At 39.5% G+C, this 22,371-nt stretch overlaps 1 protein-coding gene across 4 annotated transcripts in view; it reads left to right on the forward strand.

Moving 5' to 3' along the window:
* foxo (forkhead box, sub-group O) overlaps positions 1–22,371 on the forward strand; it is a 104,294-nt gene that overhangs the window by 77,638 nt on the left and 4,285 nt on the right. The window lies entirely within an intron of this gene.

Raw genomic sequence — 22,371 nt, forward strand, 5'->3', positions numbered from 1 at the left:
TAATAAGTTGATTCGCGTTAATCGCACAGGGTTTTAAACGAGCACTCGTATAATTCCGAAAATCATGACACATTGGGGAGCTTACTATCGGCTCTGTTTTTTCCGTAACTCGTTTTCCTGATTACACACCGAAATTTGTTGCGAATTTGTTTTCGTTCCTCATTTATTTTCAGACACCATGGATACACCATAGGTTTTAATAAATCTTAAAGAATGCAGAAATTATATAAATATTAATTTTATATTGGAAAATTATTATTCGAATTTTTTTTAATTTATAGTAAAAGCGGGGGTGGGGGTGAAAATATAAGTAAATAATTTTTGAATTATTCATATTGTTTTTTTTTTTTTAATATCAACCAGATCTTAGAAAAGAAAATATGATTTTTAGGGTTTAACTTTTCTTTCCTTAATTGGAAAAACTTCTGATTTGCATAAATACGTGGTCGAGACGTGAAGTTTCATTTAAGGACAGAAAGTCCCGCGAAACGTTAAACGTTTCAATGAATCCCAAAAAAGGGGATTCATTGAAACGTAGCCGCGGGTGATTTTCATGCATACTGCATTAGGCATTATTAAAACAGTGCATTAATTTTCGGTCATCCGTTTGAAAGTTTCGCAGTTTCGAGGCAGCTTGTGTGCTTCTGTAATGTAATACAATTTTCGTGGAATGTATAATGCTTGTTTGACGCATACATTTTCTTATTTGTTGTGCATAGAAGGATCCTTGAATTTTCATAGAAAATTAATCATTGATTCTTAAAAAATTTTGATTATATTCACATTTGTTTCCAAAAATTTGCTGTTGAATTTCAGGATATTTTTTATATTTTGGGAAAGAATATTAAAATCAAATTGGAGATAATTATCTATGATAATATTTCAGAACTTATCAAAAAAGTATATTAATTGCTACAAATTAATTTTAATTTGCAATTACATCCCTAGATAAAAAATTTGTTGATAGATCATCAATTAATATAAGAAAAAGAATAATTAATATAATATCGTTGTGTAAAACATTTTCTTTTGATTGTTACTGTCTGATAAAAGTGTGTTGATACGTAGAAAGCTGAAGCGCGTCATTGTTCGAACTCTTTTAGCCGATTCGCCAACGGGAGAGGCTACTTTGTTGCCTGTACGAACGCGGACAGTATTTACACGGACGAATATCGGGCCGGATAGATATTAGCTTTCAGCAAAATATTTTTCAGCGGTGGACGTGGCAAAAAAAAAGCACTACCCCTTCGTGATACCCCGACATATTAACGCCTCCGGCATTCCTACAATTTGTTCAACGCAACGAAACGCGAGTGCCGTTTCCCGTTAGTTCCGGATCGATGTTCTTCCATATTGTTTGCTGTTGTTTCAACGTTTTTTTTTTTTCACTTCGACTTTGTAACCATTCCCAACGAATTATCAATTTACTCTTCTACTGGTAGACAAAGTTATCGGTTTTTAATTGCTTAGAACCATCCGTGTTCATAGGTAGAAACCACGGTGTGTTGTCCCCACCCCCGAAATGATCAAAATAAGCAGAAAAAACATTGCACAGTTTGGGAAATTTTATTTTATAAAAGTAAATAAACATGTGAAAATATAATAATGTTTTTTTGCCAGAGACAAATATTTTGTTTATATTAAGCAGCACTTGATTTGGAATAGATTGATTTTCAATTAAAATTTTCATTAATTAAAGAAATTATAAGGAATTATATTAAAATTTTTAAGTGTCACATTTTTCTAACATTAATAACCGATAGAAATTTGTCATTGATAAGAAATTTTGTCTGTGGGTGGTGGTTAAAATTAAATTAGAATTGTGGCTCTCTCCATGGTCCGTCGTTCGATAGATAATAGGCTGCTTTATAACACTGTCCACCACTGTGTCTAAGTTCCTCCATTATTAATCGATAGAAATCGTGGATAGGTGGTATGGAAGGTGTGCAGACGTTCAAGTGGGGCAAAAGGGAACCACTTAACCGAAACTGCAGGAGTCTGGATTCGGCAGACGTCACTGGCGCCAGCGGACTACCTTAAAACCTCCCCTTTATACCCCTGTCCCTGCACCAACAATCTCATTCCCCAAAAGTGTCGCAAGAATTATAAAGTTGGTGGAGGAGAGCTTCGGGGGTAGCTTCTTCCCTCGCAATCCACCCTTGTCAGGCAACCATCCCTCCTCTCTACTCCAACCTTCCCCCCTTCTGTCTCGTTTCTCGTCCTTCGCCTACGCGCCACCTCGACCTACCGACTCCGTTTCTCCTCTCTCACCAACCTTTCTTCCTTCCGTGTCTATCTTTGTCTCCACGTGCCTCATCCCCTTACATTCCTTCCTCTTTTTATCTTCCAATTTCTCGAACTTTCCAGCACCGGGATCAGTCGCCGCTTCGTTTTCGCCGGAGTTTCGGCTGTCCGTCGCGAATTACGCCCCCGCCGGGCCCGAAATCTGCTCACAGTTAAGGCGAAGACAAAGGAAGTTGTTCAATTAGACTCATGTATCCTGCGATTTCGAAATAATACTGGGATTCGAGGGAAGATGGGTGACTTCAACTGGTGGAAGTTGGGTCATGATGACTATTCTGATTTCGCATTTCGGAAGTTTTGAGTTTTGGGTTTTGAATCAGGTCTGAGGGCTGTGGGGTTGAGGGTAAACTGGTTCTAGATAGACTTTTGATTTTGGATTTGGAAATTCAGAATTATTTTGTTTCGTGTGATTTCTGTTGGATAGATTTTAGATTTTTCATTTGGAAAATTGTGGCTCTCTCCATGGTCCGTCGTGTGAGAGTTAACCCACTTCTGGAGATTGCCGGATTACCATGATTCGTATCAATTAATAGACCGTATGATTCCTTTTTAAATACAGGTAATTATGTATCTCCTCTATTAGGAATTTCTGCCGAGGTAGGCCACGATACTAGTTTCATATCTCTTCCGTACCTGTTCCCAAGTCCGTGGGAGTACTCGAACCAGGTGACCTCGACGATTCTGTAATGGTAATAAGGAATGTCGACTGGTACACATTCCAGTTGGCAGAAATGTCGTGATGCTGGTTAGAGGGAAAAAGTTCGATTAGGCGAAGAGAAACTGTATGGTCGGGTTGCATAAGCCAAGAGCACTTTGAGGTTACTATTTCTTTCTTTTTAGTTTTATTCTTTTTATCTGTAATAATTATACGCTTTCCTTGGTTTTATATTTCAACAAGGAAGAAAAATTAAATAAGGGAAAAATGAAAATTGGATGCTTATGCACTTAAAATATTTCCTCTATTTTGAAAGATATGACAAATTAATAACTATACAAAATATGTTGAAGATTTTTAAGATATCTTTATTTTTTTATGAATATTTTATTGCTATATAGAATACTTTAATGAATCAAAATTCAGAATTTAAAAAATTAAAGAAATTACTACCCCGGAATATTAATTTAAAAAATTGAAAAGCTGTCGGCACAGGCTGGCTTACAACGTGACGTTTTGAAGGAGGTTTGAGGATCGGGGATGACGTCGAAGGGTGGTTGCTGCGGCATGCCTAATCGAGCGTACGTTTCCGATGAATTATTCAAGATCGAGCGTCTAGCAGTTGTTATAGGCGGTGGTTATGCGCTTATTCTCATTATCCAACTAGCACCTCTCCGTTTACTTGCATCCTGCTGGTCTCTTCGCTATTTGTCACCACCTTGCACCCCTTGATTCCTATTCCTGCTGTTAATTACCCTTTGAGAGATGAATTTATTTAATTAGGATATTTTGCCAAATCGATAAGGATTATTTTCACCCCCCCTTCTCCCAAAATTTGTTAAATTTTAAATTTCATCAAAATAAGGGAGTGGGGTACTTGACTAATATTAATTGCTGCTCACTAATTATAAATAAAAATTCTAAAATTCATGAATAACATTTGTCAATCTGATATTAAATTAATTTGACACCCAATGTATCGTTTCATGGCTATAGTATATTTAGTCTGGCGCCAGCTATACTTAGCGGGTTGAAATTAGTATACTACAACGGCCGAGTTACGCGAATAGATTATTGCGAAAATGAACCGCGCTCGATTATAATTAACATTCCTGTTAATTGATCAAGCAACAAACGTGTTCAGCTTGTTACTTCAAAACGGATTTAATGAAAATCGATGAAATTGCATTGTTCGGTTTTACTAGGAACACGAGGCTGATCTCAAAATGATTCAAGATTTTTCGATTTTCTTTCACGATTTTCGCGATGGAGAACCTTTTCGAGACACCCTGTTTATTCGGGCAATGGCTTGCCACCGCACGAAAACGGGAACTTTCCCGGCGACTATCGGCGCACGACTCGCATCGTCGACGATGACATACTTTATCTTCGACGGGAGTCGAGCCGTAGATCGTTCCTCGAATTTATTGCCATCCCAACGATTCCACGAAGGACGAATTAATTGATTCCTCTCCTTCGACGGACGAAACGTCTTGGCCACGAAAGCTCGTCTCCTCCTGGATAACCTCGTTCGTTCGTTAGTTAGGACAAGTTGTAAATTTATATGCATAATAGTGATTTATATTAATCCTTTCTGGTCGAATAGGAAGAATTTGCCAACTGGTTGGCAAACTTCATTCGAATTTAAGTATCGGTATAACTGGGGGTGCCTAAGACAGTCTAGGGAGATTCTAAGAAACGCCTAGGGTCTAGGGAAATTTTAAGTCGAGCCTTAAGATTTCGAATCCAAGTATTGGTATAACTGAGGGGTGTCTAAGACAGCCTAGGGTCTAGGGATCATGGCATGATTAAAATAAATAAATAAATTCATCATGGTTATATTTATATCGTTTCAATTTTTAATTCAATTAAATTAACTTTAATGCACCTGTTTTCTTCAACTTGTTCAAGATCATCCGGAGTGTCCATCGTGCACGATCGATGAAGATCTTTTTTACCTTTTGAAATATCATCACCGGTCATGATGTAGTAGAGGAAAGAAAAGAAAAACGTCTTGAAAACTCCTGTAATTTGTTTTTCACTAGCTTCCGTGTTAAATAGAGCATGGTAGCTTCAGCGTCGCGCACCACGGATGTTCATTACTTTTTCACGTTGCCTTACAGATTTTATTTCAAAAGTTTCCGTGCAGCGTGTCGCGACGTTAATTTGTCCAACAACGCGAAAAAGGGTATGATGTTACTCTAGTAAGTTCATTATCTTTCTTTTTTAAATGACTCCGAATTACTATAAAAGAAAAATTGACAAAAATGTACTCGCGTTATTAGTAGATTAATTTTTTAAATAATCCTCGATAATTCGCCGATTTCAAGGCTCCAGAGGTGGGGAATTATCGGGCACCAATGGCGAGGGTACGTTCTTCATAGTTGGTCTCCTTGTGTCGCACAGCTGTACTTTCATTGGCTACCTATGCCAGGGGGGGTGGGGTACACGCGTGGAAATTATTATACGCTAACGGCAAATTATCGAGCGGCTACTCTATACTACCAAAAGGGTTAACATCCAGGGCCAGCTGACGTGTAGGCCTGTCGTAACCGATGCATCGTGCATATCACGCATGGCTCGATGCAATTCTAAAATAAACCGCGAATATAGGCCGACGAGGTGCCGCACCATCTGCCCGATGGAATTCCATGCTTCGCTTGTTGCGCGCCAGCCTTATTGTCGGGGACACGACTTTTTCTTGCGCTTTCCGACCCACCCCCCGGGCTTCACCATAGAATTCTTTCTCCCATTTACCGAGTTAACTATCCGATAATATCGCGTGACGACCGTTCGGTAATCGTAATTGGAGGGATCGAAGGGGGGATGCAGGAGTCTCGAGTCTTCGATATTACGGGTCGTTGCACCCCAAGAATCGTCGAAAATCTTAGCCTACCGGAAGTTCGATCGCCAGATCGATTGGCACGTTGCTATAGTTTTTCCTCTCTTTTTTTTATGCGATTCGGAGATTTTATAGTATAAACATTAGTGCATAATTTAGGAAGTGGAGGGGATAGGATGTATCTGATTTCATATTATTAATAATTTTTTTGAATATTTGTTTTATTTAAAAAATCATTACAAATGGTGATCAGATAATTTATCATGATCAACGAAATGGTAAAAATAATTGACATTAAGTTCAGTTCACGTTATTTGCATTATTTATTTCTAAAGTATTATTTCGAATAAATTCAGCTCAGATCTACAGGTGAGTGTATCTGGTATTAACGTTAAACAGTGAAATATGTTCCGTACACGAAGGGTCTAGTTACAGAAAATTTTCAAAATATAAATTAAAGCTCAGGTGGAAAATACGATAAGCGTGAAGTAAATTCGTGATCGTTGAAATGGCTAACGAAAACAGCATTTCAACGTCCAAACATTTTATGAAGTTCGCTTGTTTTAATCTGTTTAACTAAAAAATTTAACTTCTTTTTTGCTCTTTTTGAGAAAAATATTCTTCATAAGAATTATTAAAAATTCTTCAATTTTCCTAATTTCAAATATTAAATATTTCAATATATTCTCGGTTAAATTGAATATATCAAACTCTTCTCCAATTATCAACTTGTCTCGCGGCAGATAAAAATCATTATCATGCTCGAAGAAAGAAACTCGATTAACCATCCTCGTGATTTACTTCACTCCCGTCGCGGATCATCGTGTTTTGAATAATACAATCGGCCGTTTTTCCGCGGTAATCGTCGAAATCTTGTTTCCTCCGGGCAGCGACTGTCCAGGGTAAATTAGACGGGAAATTATGTAAATTATTCGTTTCCGATGGGCGACGGGTCGCGAGTGCCGGCTGCAAGAGAACCACTTAATAAAGAGCCGGTGACAGCGTGACAGTAAAGTAACTTCGTTCTCTGGAATTTAAAATTAGATTCATAAAAATTATTCTAATAGATTCTCTTGCTGGCAGAGTCGCCGCTCGGGAGGGGCAAATGAGGCAAATTCGATTTGACACGCGGTCGTTCCCGCATTCTTCTTCCGTTCTTTGCCGACGTCCTTACCCGTGCTACCCCTGGCACCTCCACCTCCTCCTTATGCTTACCTCGCTCACGTTCTTGTCTGTTGGTTAGCATCCCGGAGGAAGCGACAGAGAGCGTCGGCCGGTGGGGTGAGTTATGCAAATGCGACAATAACCGAACGTCAATCAGGGAAAAAGTTAAGTTCCAGAGATACGGCTGGTTGCTGGAGCACGCCTGAACAGAGACCCAAGGAGCAAAACCCGACTTCCTTTCGGCGGAAGTTAAAGAACCCAATGACGCTCCTGGAACAGAATGACGAACGGCACTGGTCCTTCCGATGTAATTTAAACTTACCCGAGAACGATTCTATCGACGGAGATCCTGATGACCCTTTCTTTCCTCTCTTGATTATATTTGGTATTTGATTATTTGGTTAATTCTTTGCATTCGTTGATGGGCAATGGTGGAGGGTAGGGGGTTGTTTCTGACCAAAAATATTTCAGTATTGTCAAAATTAAGATTTTGAAAATTGTTACTTGAGGAAGAAATTTTCTATTAATTCTATAAATTAATAAAAATAATCTCATAGAAAAATTAGAATATTTTAATTAATTATTTATCATTTTTGAGGAAAATAAATTTTCAAATTCAACTATTTCCAATCATTTTTGGCTAGAAATATAGCCAGATAATTACCTGTATTTCTATACAATTTCGAATACAATATAGTTATTCGTAGACACTTCAGAAAAATTGATTCTCTACTGACGACATTATTATTACGTCAATCAAAGAAGTTGAAAAAGGTATTGGAAATCAGATTTCGCTTTTGACGGAATAGACTAATAGTGTTTCAGAATAGAAATATCGCGATTAAGAATGAAGGTAATCGCATTTCGCTCTGTTGCACGGATCAGAGACCGTTTTGAAAAGACACAGATCCGGTCTCTCTGTGCGTTTAAAGTAGCTGCAAATAACCTTCGTAATCAGTGTAGAAATTAAGTCAATTAGTGTGAAGATAAGGCCGTGGTTGAGGATCCGATACGGGCAATGGGGTAATTTAAACTTCTCTCAAACGAATTTCATTCCAGCTCTCTTGGTTCGTCGAATAAAAAAAAGAAACTGTGCCGTTTATAGACAGACCGAGCAATTTCAGTTTTAAATGGACAGACGCAATAACTCAAGCAGCTTTTACTTAAGCACGAAATTGCCGTAATCGTAAATATTCCGAAAGTTCTGCCTCGTCAAAAGAAAACGCGAACGGTTGCAAGGGAACTTTCAACCCCCCTCTTCCCTCCAACCCCCTCCGTAAACATTTAAATGATGCTTGTTCGAAAATTTATCAAACGCGATTCTCTGAATTTTCTTGGATTTTTATACTGAAAAATTTTCTTCAAGTGCAAGTTTTTTGAAAATAAATAATTGGGAAGGTATTGTTAAACACTTTAGTTACTCTACGTTTCATTTATTCAGGACCAATTTTATTTGCATTTTTTTAATCGATTTAGGGCTCGTCATCAGAAGGTTAATATTGTGACCATGAAAAAGTATTGTAAGGGCTGTAATTGACATTATTGCGAAATACCAAATGCATATAAAATATTTTTATAGGAAAATTTCACTACATTTTCCAACATAAGAACATTGTGGTAACATGAAATATTAGTTTGAAGAAAAACGAAATCATAAGAAAATAATCTTATTATGCCATTTATCTCTGTCTCGACAACTGTCCTATATTTTCAACCAGTTATGTGACACAATCTCTATGATCGCTGACTATAACCTAATCAGCTTAACTGCACAGGATGTTAACATTTTTTTCTTCAAATATCCTTCCAAAATAATTCATAGTTTATCTACGAATGAAAATATGAAGAATTATATCTGCGATCTATAAGTGTTACTTTTTCGACACCCAGTACGTTTACCTTGGTCGACAGGTATGTGTGAGGTGGGCCTGTGTGCTATGCACCGAGCTTGCCGGATACACCGGTCACTTGTTGCTCCTCTGGCAAACTCCCTGAGTGTTTACACGCTAAATAAGTGTATACAATACCGGTTGTCGACCAGCAGCCCGTTTTGCCTCGGTGTTTTCGATCCCCGAGCTTGCATCCACACACAGTCATCGCTTCAGTGTTGGGACGTTACCAAGCTTTCTACTTCCTGCTTTATATTGAGCTCATTCTAGCCGATATAAAAAGAATATCTTCACTACATTTTTTTAAAATTTATCGTCATTCAGAAGTGTACCATGTACAGTGGGTCAAAATAGTACTTGCAAGCATGTGCAAATGATACATTTTGGAAGCCTGCAAATACTCATCCTGAAACAATTTGTAGAATTCAAGTACTTTGCTTCTCTTAATTAACACCTCCAGACCTATTTGGATAAATCTACCCATTCTAGAGAAATAATGAATTTGGAGAGGTCAATCATGACCCAATGGTGTATTAATTAAAATTGAAAAATTTTACATAAGAAAGTAAATCTACTTTCTGACAGTGATTTAACCCAAACCCAGTTATCAACAGAGGTAGAATTTCCAGCAAATCCCAAAAATGATATAAATGAAACGTAGAATCATCCAGAAGGGAATAAAAGACATGGGAAGCAGGAAGGAAGATAAAAGTATATAAGCTGACGTTATGATGAGGCATCGCCGAATGAATGGAAACGCAACAAGCTACGTGCTGAATGTGCCAAATTGAGAGGGGTTATTTGGTTGATGCGACTGTCGTGCTGTTAGCTCGTCACACGTGTGTGTACGCCTGCGTTTGGGTGTTTCTCTTTTTTTTTTTCTTTTCGACGTCGTAATTTCAGCGTTGACGATCGACCTGCAGTCGGTTCCCGCGGATTGGCACGCATCGATGACAGGGGACCATGGAGGTATTCCGCCATCCTTCACCCGACCGACGAAATTGTCCGCAGAACAGTCATTTCAGTGTAAAATCTCACGTTCGATACTTTGACGGGTTGTAGCAACAAAGCTTAATGGATCATCCATTCTCCTGACTCCATCTTGATGGCTGTGGATAGATTTACTGCACTGCCACTGTTTTTACATTTTTCTTCAGTTTTTTTAGGGAGGGGATTTTTATTTCCTTTTTACATTTGGGAATTTAGTATTTAGACCTATCAAAATGTTAAATGAGGAGTATTTTACCCTTACAGGGAAATAGTTTTGTTTCTTCCCCTTTTTATTTTCCAAAGAATTTCTGTCAAAATTAAATTGTTAATCTTACATTTTTATTGCAAACTACTTCGTCGAAAAATTTCTGCATAAAATGAGAAGTCTCAAATTACGGGTAAAATTGATAGTCTCGATAATCGGAACAGCTGTAACTGACTGTAAGTTTAAGAATAGGGTCAGTTATATAATTATCTTTTAACGAGACGGCGAGATAGAAATTTTGCCCTTTAATTACGGTCTTCTGGAAACTCAGCCAAGCATGTAGCAACTTGTAATTTGTTACTTACAAGTCAGGCAGCTTTTATCGCGTTCAAGATGTCTCTATTCCCGATATCCTGAGGAAGATATCATTTTGCAATATTGAATGAATCTTTAATGAAATTTATAAAAGGATTTATAATAAAATTAGGTGATAACTCTTTGATAACTCTGTTACCAAAATCTATTTTATTAAGAAACGACAATCTTTCATTCAAGAAATCAATCCTTTTGTTACTTATCAGTGCCTCGCTTATCGATACGGTTGATCAATTGACGTGGTTATCCGAGCATTAGCAGGAATCACGCGAGCGAACGATCTTCAGGCGGTAATTCCTTGAAACCGGTGCGTGAAACCGCACTTCCTTAACTACGGCACATCTCTCAGGGTGAATCAGGATTACGCCTTTCTCTGATGCACCCTTGTCGCAATCGATGCTTGCATGAACGATTATCGACGTAGGGCAACGCGTACGGTTCGCGGCGACTGTGTGTGTCTTCGTTGAAAGGATCGGAGATTAGCGACGCCTCAGGATCACTGGAGCAGCATGATCCAATGCGAGGGTTTGCTCGATCGCGTATTCAGTGGCCTTGAAATAATTACATCGGCTTGGTAGCCACCTAAGCGACGCTTCCTCTTGCCCCCTTAACGACGCCGTCTTGCCACGTTGTCGCCGCCGCCGATGTTGTCGCGTGGGCGAACCAATCGTTGATAATGTTGTAACCACGATGTCTTAACGTGGGAGGTCAATCGAGGGGTGTCGTACAAGATACAAGTGAATTTTCGTGGGAAGATTTAAAGCAGGAAACGAATTGCGACGGGGTAATAATACCTTCACCCTTGTATTAAGGTTATCGAATAATAATAATTTAAAATATCTAATACTAGAACTAGTAAAAATTTAAACTTTAATTTTGGGACACCATATACATTAATCTTTACAATTCTATTTCATTTTTCTTAAATGTAATGAATAATATTAATCGTATGGAGTCTTTAATATTTTTATTATTCATGGGGTTAACGAAGAATTAAAGAAATCGAGACCATTTATTCCATTTTTCTTTTGCATCAGTCTGTATTGAAGGCGAGTAAAAGGATAATAAAGTAGCCATAACGAAGATAATGGGAAGGTTATTCTACTTGACGAGTGACTACGCTTTAAGGACCTATGAGCTTGAATACCGTTTGAAAAGCTTTAAAAGTGAGTGAGTGGGTAAACAAACACCGGGGTTGTTTACCCTTCTCAGAACGTGGTCGAGAACAGGTTGCTCGATGCCGGAGCATTCGTTGATACTTTCTACTGCCATGACCTATCCTATTTCATTCTCCTTTTCGACCTCCCATCAAAATCCCAATGCCGTATCCTCCTTTTTCGTTTGTCATTATGTAAGTCGTTGATAAACATCACTTGTTGATTTAATACAGTGATGACCCAATGAAAATGGCTAATTTATTATTTAAAAAATAATAAATTAATGATTTTTTACTAATTTGGATCAGTTCTGATGTACTGTGCTTTATATTTTAGAGGGGGGCAGACCCACCTTGGCACTTACCTAGATACATCACTGGGCATAGATGCTATTTTATAGCATTTTTATGTCATTAAATCATTTCAGATATTATCTGCTTCGAAATCTGTTATTGAGTATGCAATAATATCAGTTTGGTATCAAATTGAATTAAAATTATAGATTAACCCAGGAGCGGATTAATCTATAAGAGGGCCCGTCATATCACTAATCCTTCAGTAAAAATTTAAGTCCCAGTTCGCCCCTGGATTAATTTAAATAATATTTTAAGCTTGGTATTAAATGAATTTCTTCAATATCAATTCTGTCTAAAAAAAATTTTTTTTTAAATTTTTGACACATAATTCGAAATCCTTTATCAATATTTCCATCAATATTTCTTCGATAATGTAAAAAATTCGGGTTACATAGAATTGAAAGGAGAGATAATTGAGATTCTTAGTGAACGTTTCTAGCAGCGCGCAATTTGAGGTTAGGAAGATCGTTGCGTAATTGTCGGAAATGAGAGGGCGAAGAATCTTTGGAATCAATAGCCGCAGCGGCACCGATGTATTCGCTTTCCCTCGCCTGAAAAGACTGTCATGGCAACAACGATCCATTCGTTTATTCGTGTCTCGGCCTGGCACATTTTCCAGTTATATCATTTTCCTCTTCTCTATTTACTTTCATCCTCTGTTCACGCCGCTTCGACTTGTCCGTTCGTTTCTGAAATTTAATATTGCTTATAGATAGGACTTGATCACAATTGAAAGCCCCACTGTCATCCTCTTATTGGACCATCTCAAAAATCTTTTAGATGGAATATTTTTAATTTTATAAAAATTATGATTTTCGTTCTCCTGACTGCTGAACACTTTAGAAATAACCATATCTCAAAATCACTTTGAGATATCTTGTCAATTCTAAAGTATAAGAGGTATCTGTTAATTTAATGATACATCATTCAATAGGATCCGTATATATCGTTCCTGGCATTAAAAGGACTCGATAAATGCTGTTCCATTTTTGTCACTTTCAACTATTCATCGTTTCTTAAATGTATCCAGATTTAAAACCTTCAGTCTTATGAAACCTCACTCCAAGATTCATGGCCGAAGGCCTAAAAGAGTGCACTAAAAAAGCACGCTGCTATTTGAGGTTAGGAAACTCCAAAGGAACCACCAACATTGACTAAAGGTGTATCTGGTCCCTACAAAATGTGGACTGCTTCCCCACACACCTGGTATAAAAATAAATATTTAAGATGGAATATATCTCAAAACTTACAATTATGAATTAAGCAATATTAGACATTCGACACTTTTACTATACCTAGGGACTTGGTCCATCCCAGATAAAATCCCTAGATACGCCATGCTCATAAGGCAGTCTCACAGCAAGTATTCAGGAAGCTAATTACGAGTAATAAATAGCCAAAGTTGACGATGGTTCGACTAAGACAAGGGGGATGATAAAATAAAAGATAATCGTCCTTGGGAGAGCACATAGGGCCCGCGATTTGGCGACAGAACAATGGCGGCGCGACGACGTCGCAGGACTAAAACTGTCAGCCCTGACAAATCTACGAGCGTCGCCGTGATAAATTCAATTAAATAATTATACTTCGCCCCTTCGGCTGGGTACCGTACACCCCGCGAGCCAAGACGGGTAGCGAGTCCTCGGTGAAGCCATTTCTGAAGTTTATAACCGGTCCTGGATCAACCGGAGCGGGTAAGAAACGCGGAGGGCGGTTCGTCTTAATATAAAGCGAGTTGGTAAGTTCGGCGCAGCCAGCAGAGGCTAACTTATAATGCGATTTGTTTAATCGGCGCCAACTACTTTGTTCCGCCCGGCGTTCGCCATCCTGCTTCACCCTGGCTTCCTTCTTGCCCGGCTCTGCTTCGACCCCTCTCGCTCTGAGAACGATCTGAAGTATCGAACGACACCCTCTTCGGTTGTCTTCTCTTTTCGCCAAGTCGAGGGTCGAACGCCACTTGGCCGGGCAACTTTTCCTTCATTGTGATGCAACAATTGCTGCCTTTGTTCCTGGCAGCCACTTTAAGTTGACCTTAAGGATCCATATTAGGACGAATAAAATTACAGGAATTTGAAAATTTTTATTTAAACAAAATTTAACTTGCAAGATCACTATTTGTTTGGTACGGGTATAACTATAGCAATTTTCTCTTGCCCAAATTGAAAAAATGATTTTTATCCACTTTTCCGACTTTCCAGACCATTTTAGAGCAGTTCGGTTATCCGGTGTTTTCTTCGGGAACGCCGATCCCTCTTGTGACTGTCCAATCTTGCTACCAACCGGAAGGACTCCTCGTAGCTCTTCCTCCTCCCGTTTTCTTCTAACTATGTCGGTCGACGTTGCGCAGATTAATAGACACTTTAACGTTCTTTTTGGACAATTTGAGAATTAGCGTCAGCCGGGTGTAACTCATTCATGGGTAGTTAACGACGGGCCGGCTCGATGCGCTTAATACGCGACTCATAAGTTCCGAAGTTCTTACCGCGAGGCGCCTGAACCTCCGGCATAAAGGGGGGATGGGAAAGAAGGAGCAGAAGAAATCGGGAGAAAAAGAAGGTCGCGCGAGACGGTGGATGACGAAGACGATGGGTGGTGTTGGGGAGTCGGGGGTTGCCACTGGCTCCGTTGCCATTCCAACTACTGGTGGATGTAGAGAGGCTGCCGATGAACGGGGGAGCAGGGCGAAGGGCGGTAGGTGGTGGTAGAAGAATATGCGGCTGTAAGAAAGAGCCGTCCAATATTTCAGCGCGGGACGATCGCAACTGAGCGACCGAGCGACCACTTGAAATATCTTGTCGCCGGGCGAAAACTTTCAGATCCGGCAACTGAAACATGCTGACGTAACCATAAAGATGGCGGACCACGAAAACTCGTGGCTCCGAATGCCGTGGGCCGACCTACGCGTCGATGGCCACTCCACGACCTGCCCGACCCGTCGCCTGTCCCCCTCGATTCCAACTCTGTCTTCCTTTTAGCTGAGCTAGAACTACTGTTGCCCAATAGCAAAAGTGATTTTAGGACCTTTAGGATTTTCTTCTGGATGAATAAACTTAATTGTTATACATGCTTATCAGTGGAGTAGAGGACACTTTCTTTGCCCAGATTCGTAAGGACCGTTTTCTTCCTAAGGTCTAGGTTATGTTTGTGGTGTAGTCAATTAGGTTAGGTTAAGTTTGGGTTCAAAGGCTGAGGCTCAGCCATCCATTCCCTTCACTACTCCGCCAATCACACATTTGTCACTTTCAACTTGCTCTACCTTCAAATATTTTGAAACGAGGTGTATTCCTTTGGGACAAAGGCAATGGGGGAGTAAATCAGTCTGTGACGAAATGCTCGTTAGGGTGGATGAGAAATAATAAGCACTTGGTGTTTGATCATTCATTATAGCTATTGTCTGATTTTTTGTATATGAGTATCATCCCTTCAGCTCTTTAACAAATGGTATATACTTCAGTTTTACTGTGACTATTATTATTCATGCTGGCTGAAAATTATTGTTATTATTATATCTAGAATCAAATAGGTAAAAAAATCTTTTCACATTACTAAAAAAAAAAAAGGTCGCCGTTATTAAAGGGAAGATAAATGTTTCTGAAGATAGCATCGGTTAGAACGAAACGATTCAGTCAATGTGGATACATAAGAAGGAAAAACGCTAATTCAAGTTTCTGCAGCGCCATTTTTCGTGACATTACTCATCGCGATGAAATCGAAAGCACTACTCGCCGCGCTACAATTCTTCTTTCTTCTTCCGCCCTTCTCTTTCTCCCTACAACGTATAGAATCATTCTATGAAGGCCATTCAACCAGTTCTATTCCCTGAAATAGAATAGTTTGCCTCTTCACAAACTATTATTGATTGAATATTGGGAGTGTGTAACGTTTCCAGGAACCCGATTGCCCACGGAACTTCCTCGATTCGATGAGTTTTTCTCATAAAACTTGCTTATAGAGCAATTGCAGAATAAATAAAGTGTTGTTCTTATACTTTAAAGATTTTTATTAATATCATACTCTGAATACTATACTACAAACAGGTACAATTATGTATTAAATAATTTCAGACTTTATCCTAGAATCTCCATCAACCCTCGGTCGGCGGACCATGGAGAGAGTCCCAATTTTAATTTAATTCTAACATTTTACGCTGTTCCTTAAAAAATTATTCTCCTACCATATAAAACTTTTTCATTTAAAAATTAAATATAATATCCCTGTATGTTTCTCGATTGACCCAGACTTCGCTGCTGAAGAATTAAAATATGAAAAATATATACAATCTTCCCCTGCTCGTTAGGGTTTAAGCCCCGTCCCACGAATGTCCCTGTCATTCAGCGTAACGACACGCCGCGGCGTCGAGCGTGGTGGACGCGGAAGCGGGCGCGATCGTGGGTCGAAAGTGGCGGTAGGAAAGTTGGTCGAGGAGGGAACAAGGTCGATACATCAGCGCGAAGCAATGCTAGTCTCGACGAGGCCGAATCTGAAGGCGAGAGCCGGTCGTCTAGTTCGGCCGCTTGGGGGTTGAAGCGAAACTGAGCTCACGGGGTGTACGGGTTGGCGGCGCCGGTACGGCGCGCCGCGGCGCCACGTGGCCAACCCCTCCTACCGATATTTTCCTACCTATTCGCCCGCCATACACCACTACACCCTCACTGCCGACCACACGGACGTGCACACCGCTATACGTCCACACGTCCAGGAGCAACCCTCGCGTCTTTCTTTTTCCTCTTCCCTTTCCTTGCCGCCACATGCGTCTCTATCTTAAATTGCCGGGATATCGCTCCCCTCGCCCCTTTTCCCACCGACGGCAGCGCGATATGTAAGTTCGGGCTGGCTCTCGATAATAGTCGTTACTCGAATAACGTTGGGGCCGATGCTCAGCTTTTTCGGCTCGATCCCGCGTGACCCGGGAATTAATCGATGCCTTTAAGCGATACCCGGAGACTGTGTCGAAGGTATAGTCGGACTTCAGCAATGTAGGCCACGGGGATCCGGAGAAGGAACTTTTGTTGGCAGTTGGTCTTTGGTTTGTAAGGATTTTTTATTTTTAACTAATTTGTGATGTACATAATACTAAATATTAAGGGTCTGTATAGAAAGTATAGTCGGGGGAAGAGGTATAGATTAATTTCTTTTAATTTTAATATTTCACATTATCTCTGCTTATCTTTCCTTCAATTTTCATAGTATTTTTCTCGAGCCGTTTATTTTATAAACAGACAGCAGAAACTATCTGTTCATTTCAAGTAGCTGGCAAATTAAAGTGCTTCATTAAAGTTCGAATGAAAACGACGAGAAGGCGGTAGCACATAGACCTCTGTTAATGCCGTTTTAGCTCTCGTATATATACGTTTCTCTTGTAGTAAAAGAAAGGCACGGGGAAAAGTCAACATGGGAACAGAGAGCAAAGGGAATCCCAGCCGTAGGTAAGCACGAAGATGATTGTATAATGAGATGGGAATATTCTTCGGTTGCTGAAGGCAAACCTTTACTTTATAGGAGGTATCATTTGCAAAAATTGTTTTAAAATATTGAAACTGAGAAATGAATTTTTTTCTATGTAAACCGCCATTCAGACTCTACAATGAATTGTGTGCTCCGTCTCATTAACTCTTGCATACCAAATGCAGGGTCATTTTGATTCGGTACTACTTTCTCTGTGTACACACACTTTGTTATATCTAAATTTATTTAACCCTTGAACAATGGAGTCATAGGCACAAAACATATGAAAGGATATTAATTTTTATATTGGGGAAATAATTAAAAAAAAAAGAATAGTGTAATATAAGGGAAATACAAAATTAAATTAAAATTGGGGCTCTCTCCATGGTCCTCCATCCGAGAGTTAAATAGAAATATTTTATCTCAAAATATTTAATTCCCCCTTTCAAAAAAATTCTAATTTCTTCTCGAATAAATGTACGAAGAAAGAATATTTAGGGGGTAAGCATAGATCATAGGGTCTGCCTGTGAACGTTAGCGATCCGTGTCGCGACGCGCGTGAACCCCAACCATCTCTATCCCCCTTTAGTCCGAGATTTATCACTTAAGAATGCATAACGATAAGTGTCAGCCGCGATATTATAAAGCGGCGTTTTCTTGGTGGTGCATATTTTGCCGGAAAACGGGAGCATCCGAAATCGGGAACGTCGCGTCGACAGGGGGTGACGGAGAAATAGGTTAGAAAGAGGCAGTTTCGCGCCCGCGGATCTAGATCGGAACGAGAGAAAGAGTAGGAGTACAGCGGTCGCGAACGTGCGGAAGAGAGAGGGTATAAAAAGAAAGGTAGAGTGCGCTGGCTGTGAGAACACGTGGGACAAATAAATATGGTCGACGCGCACGTGCCAAAACGCGAGGAGCGTGGGTGGGATCGTAATTTCGTTCGGCGACGATTTTTCAAAATCAAACGTAACCAAAAGGTCGTACTATAAATTTACCCGGCCTTCTCTATCTGTCCGTGTAGGTACGTTGCGTAACGACACGTAACTCAATGTAATTCAATCGGCCTCGCATTTTTACTCACGTTACCGTCATATATCAGCGGTCAGATCATACATCGACAGAACAGCTCCGATGTGCGCTTTCTCTCTTTTTTTTTTCACGTACGAAAGGGTAGGGGGATGGGCGATATGTCAGTGACAGATAGAAACGACATCCTCCGTTGGGGAAATTAAAAATATAAAAAACTGTGCACTCTATGCGACGCTGCCACCGACAAACCTATTTTTTAAATTAAATTCTACCGCTCTCACGGTATTGGACGGGCACGTTCGTGCCAGCTTAATAACTCCATGCCGGAGTATTACGAAACGTTGGATTACACTGTGCCGCCATTCGAACCCCCTCCCTCTATGACGTTCGCTGGTGTATCTTGATGCGGGAGTATTGCTTATTGAAAAATCGCTGACTATGATATCGAGCTTTCTATGATAATTTGGTGAGGTTGCTTGGACTTCAGAATATGTAAGATACATTGGGGGCTCCAAATGAGATCATAGAATTGGTAATGTTAGGTTGGGCAGAGTAATATGAGTAACTTAATACTTCATCAGGATTGACTACATTGTTAACGACGATATTTTGAGATGGATATTTGATACTACTCAAACTGTTGCTACATTGTTGTAGTAACAGGCGTTGAGGTAATTTGATATGGCTGTTTGGACGAATCAGATAGATATTTGATACGACTCAAGCTGTTGTTGTTTCTTTTTTTCTGCTGGAAATGAAACAGTAACTCGATGAAGTAATTTGATAGGGTTACTTGAATTACAGAGTAGATATTGAGAGAATGATACTCAACAAACACGAGAGGTCTGAATGAGGGCTGCTGAGATTACCTCATAGTTTCCTTAATACTCTGTTGAGTCCTCTGAAATGGATACTTTTATGAAACACAATTATTTAAAATTTTGGTTAAATGAAAATATTTAAGATGAGTCGTAGAAAGCAGCTGATAAATGTACCGAAAAGCAATATCAATGACTAATTGCCATCTGGAAACTGCATTAGCGGAGCACAATGCCGTTAACGCAATGGCGACACCACTTACTCGCTTGAGAACAAAATGGAGATGGTTAATTGCTTTGGTCTATTACATTCTTCTTTGTTAAATTTAACTCTGCGTTTATATATTAAATTATCATTTACAATACTATTGCTTCTAATTTGCATTTCAAAATTTACATTGCATAAAATAGATAAATATGGCTCATTTTTTCATTACGAAGGCTCAATGTGAATGAGTTAAATTACAATTAGCTACAATCTGTACACTCGTTCGATGGTAAAAACTGAAGGGTTCGCCTTGGGGGTGCTTCAATTATGTACAACTTTTCGCGAGAGTGGCAAGTACCTGGGATAAAGGCGGGAAAAGTACGCGGATTTAAGTGTACCGCAGAATAGAAAAAAGGTGAAATCGGAGTGCGGAATCCATTAGCAAGTCGGGGGAAGCACGTTTTACCATTGACGCCCGATCTTTCATCCCAGAACGAGGAGTGGCGAGCTTTTGTACATGTATGAATGACTAGCTCAGCGAAGTGCTAGTAGAGGACCCATCACCGTTCTTCTTTTTTAATGCGACTGTACTAAATTTTTTCATTTATTTCAAAATTTGCATCCTTCATTCACTGTTCGACACAATCTACAGGGTGTACCATACAGGCGCATCTCGTAGATACATCCAGTAGTCATTTAATCATTTTTAACTCTTTTAACCCTTTGATAGCAATATCTGGATTAATTGAGACCTCAACTTATTAACCCAAAATTAAATTTATGCGAGCAGATAAAATAAAAATTACAAAGCACTTTGCACGAGCCTCAATACCGTACAAAACAGCTGTTTAACATCGCATTATGTTGCAAAGGAACGAACTAACAGGAGAAACAGAAATATTCGTAATGCATCTGATCACGCAATCTAGTCCTTTACTTTTCACCTGCTGGGCGAATTCCAAGAGCACCCAGCGGGTATCTAGTCGTTTTCATCGGCACTTGTGAAATGACAAAAGTAGTAGTATTAGGCTGCTCAGAAAGTTCGTGACCAACTCCAGGTTGCATTGCATAAAGGTACAAATATTTTTATTTTTAACCATCATAGAATCGTACAAAATCATTATAGTTTTTAGTGTGCAAATTCGAATTCCAGACCGGGTGGTGTCATAAGACGTCATTCCTCTACATCGTCATTTTGGGGATAAGGTACAGGGTTCCCTGGCCAAAGAGAAACGCTTATAAATTGTAAAATTTTTATTTTATCAGTAAGGTTAACAAATTGCTCGATTCTAGTTATTATTCTTCCATGAATACAGGCTACTTTTGCGAGGCTAGAAAAGGGACAAAGAGCCAAAAAGATGAAGGGTCAGGAAGTAAAAAAGTGAAACGTCGAGAACTCGTACGAGGCTACTCGCTTCGCATTGGTAACCTGCCAAAGCGGCTAGGCGATTGGTCGTAGTTGTCTGCAAAGTGGATCAGCCGGCCATGCAAAACTCCTCGTCCCTGCAGGAAAAATCGTGAAACGCGTCGGTACAGGGATCGGTTGACCGGTAAATATTGCCCGTTGCCGGTCCGTGGACACTTTTTCTCCGCTGTCTCACCGCGTTTCCCGACTCATAAACAAAGTAATGACACGCCAACGGGGAAACCCAATTCCCGGATTTCGCCCGAGACGGCAAACCGACCGGTGCGCCACACTGTCCGTAAAAGCCGCTGCGACAACAGCCTCTGGTGCGAATGTAAATCACCCCAACGACGACGACAAAGACGACGACGTCTCTCTTTTCTGCGGCTCGTTCTTTCTGCCGTACACCATGTCCGTCCGTTGACTCCTCGCTAAACAACACACCCCCTCGTTGATTCTCCTTCGCCATTACGCTCGTGTGGATAACTTTTCGATCTCCTTTTTACTCGTCGTTGTACCGTACTAACTGATCGTTCTCGGCGAAGGTAGGGTACTTTTGAACTAGAGGAATCGATGGTGGTTCTTTGTTTGGGAAGGTGCTTTGGTTTGGAGTCTAGGAGTACGTGGACCGTATTTATAGGAACTTTAAAAATGTGGTTTTGAACTTATTCAGATTTAACCACTTATCGGTATGTAATTTTTTGCAGCATCTAATTTTACAATGCTATAAAATTGTGTCAAGCATTTAGAATTCATCATCCGTTATTTAAATGTCTAGAATTTTCTTTAAAAATTTACATTCTTCCTTCGGAATTTAATTTGAAATTTGATTATTCCATAAATATAATTTATTCTATCGCATTCGGATTCCAATATGATACGAACGAGAGCTAAACCGAGGAAGTGTTCAAAGATTTATACACAAATTTAATTCACTATTATAAGAAGAGCTGCATTTTAATAGCAGTATCTTGGAATCGATACTCCTATCTCTTCGATTCGAAGATATAGCGTGTCTGTTCTTTCTTTAAATCAATTTACCAAAACGTCTCGTCGCGTCAGCGTTTCCCGGTGATCAGTGACTGATCATTTGATCCTGGGAAGAAAAATTTTCATTTTGTAGAAATAGCATCCAGAAGGGAAGCTTCTCAATATCAAGAGTGAAGATGTTGAAGGTAGAAACTTGTTCGAGATAAAATGTTTCTGAAGATACATACATTGAACCAATTTTGGATTATGGTTTTCCACGCTCAAATTTTGAATCTTCTTTCTTTAATGCTATTAAAACTTTTCATGAAAAGATTGTAACTATCTTTGTTCTATATATCAGGATCACTTGTTATTCATTCTTGAAATTCATTCATTTTTTCAAAGAACTGTTAAGTTTTTTTAGCTTCGGGTTATATTTATTTTCGAGTAACTTGGGTATTTTAAACATATCCATCATCGTTGCATCGTTTATCTTTCTAAATCGCATCGGTTAGATGCTTCTGATATTTCACGGCAAAGATTAACGTGCTATATTTATT

This window comes from Osmia lignaria, chromosome 8 (genome assembly GCF_051020975.1).
Source record: "Osmia lignaria lignaria isolate PbOS001 chromosome 8, iyOsmLign1, whole genome shotgun sequence".
In the NCBI taxonomy this organism is placed as follows: Eukaryota; Metazoa; Arthropoda; class Insecta; order Hymenoptera; family Megachilidae; genus Osmia; species Osmia lignaria.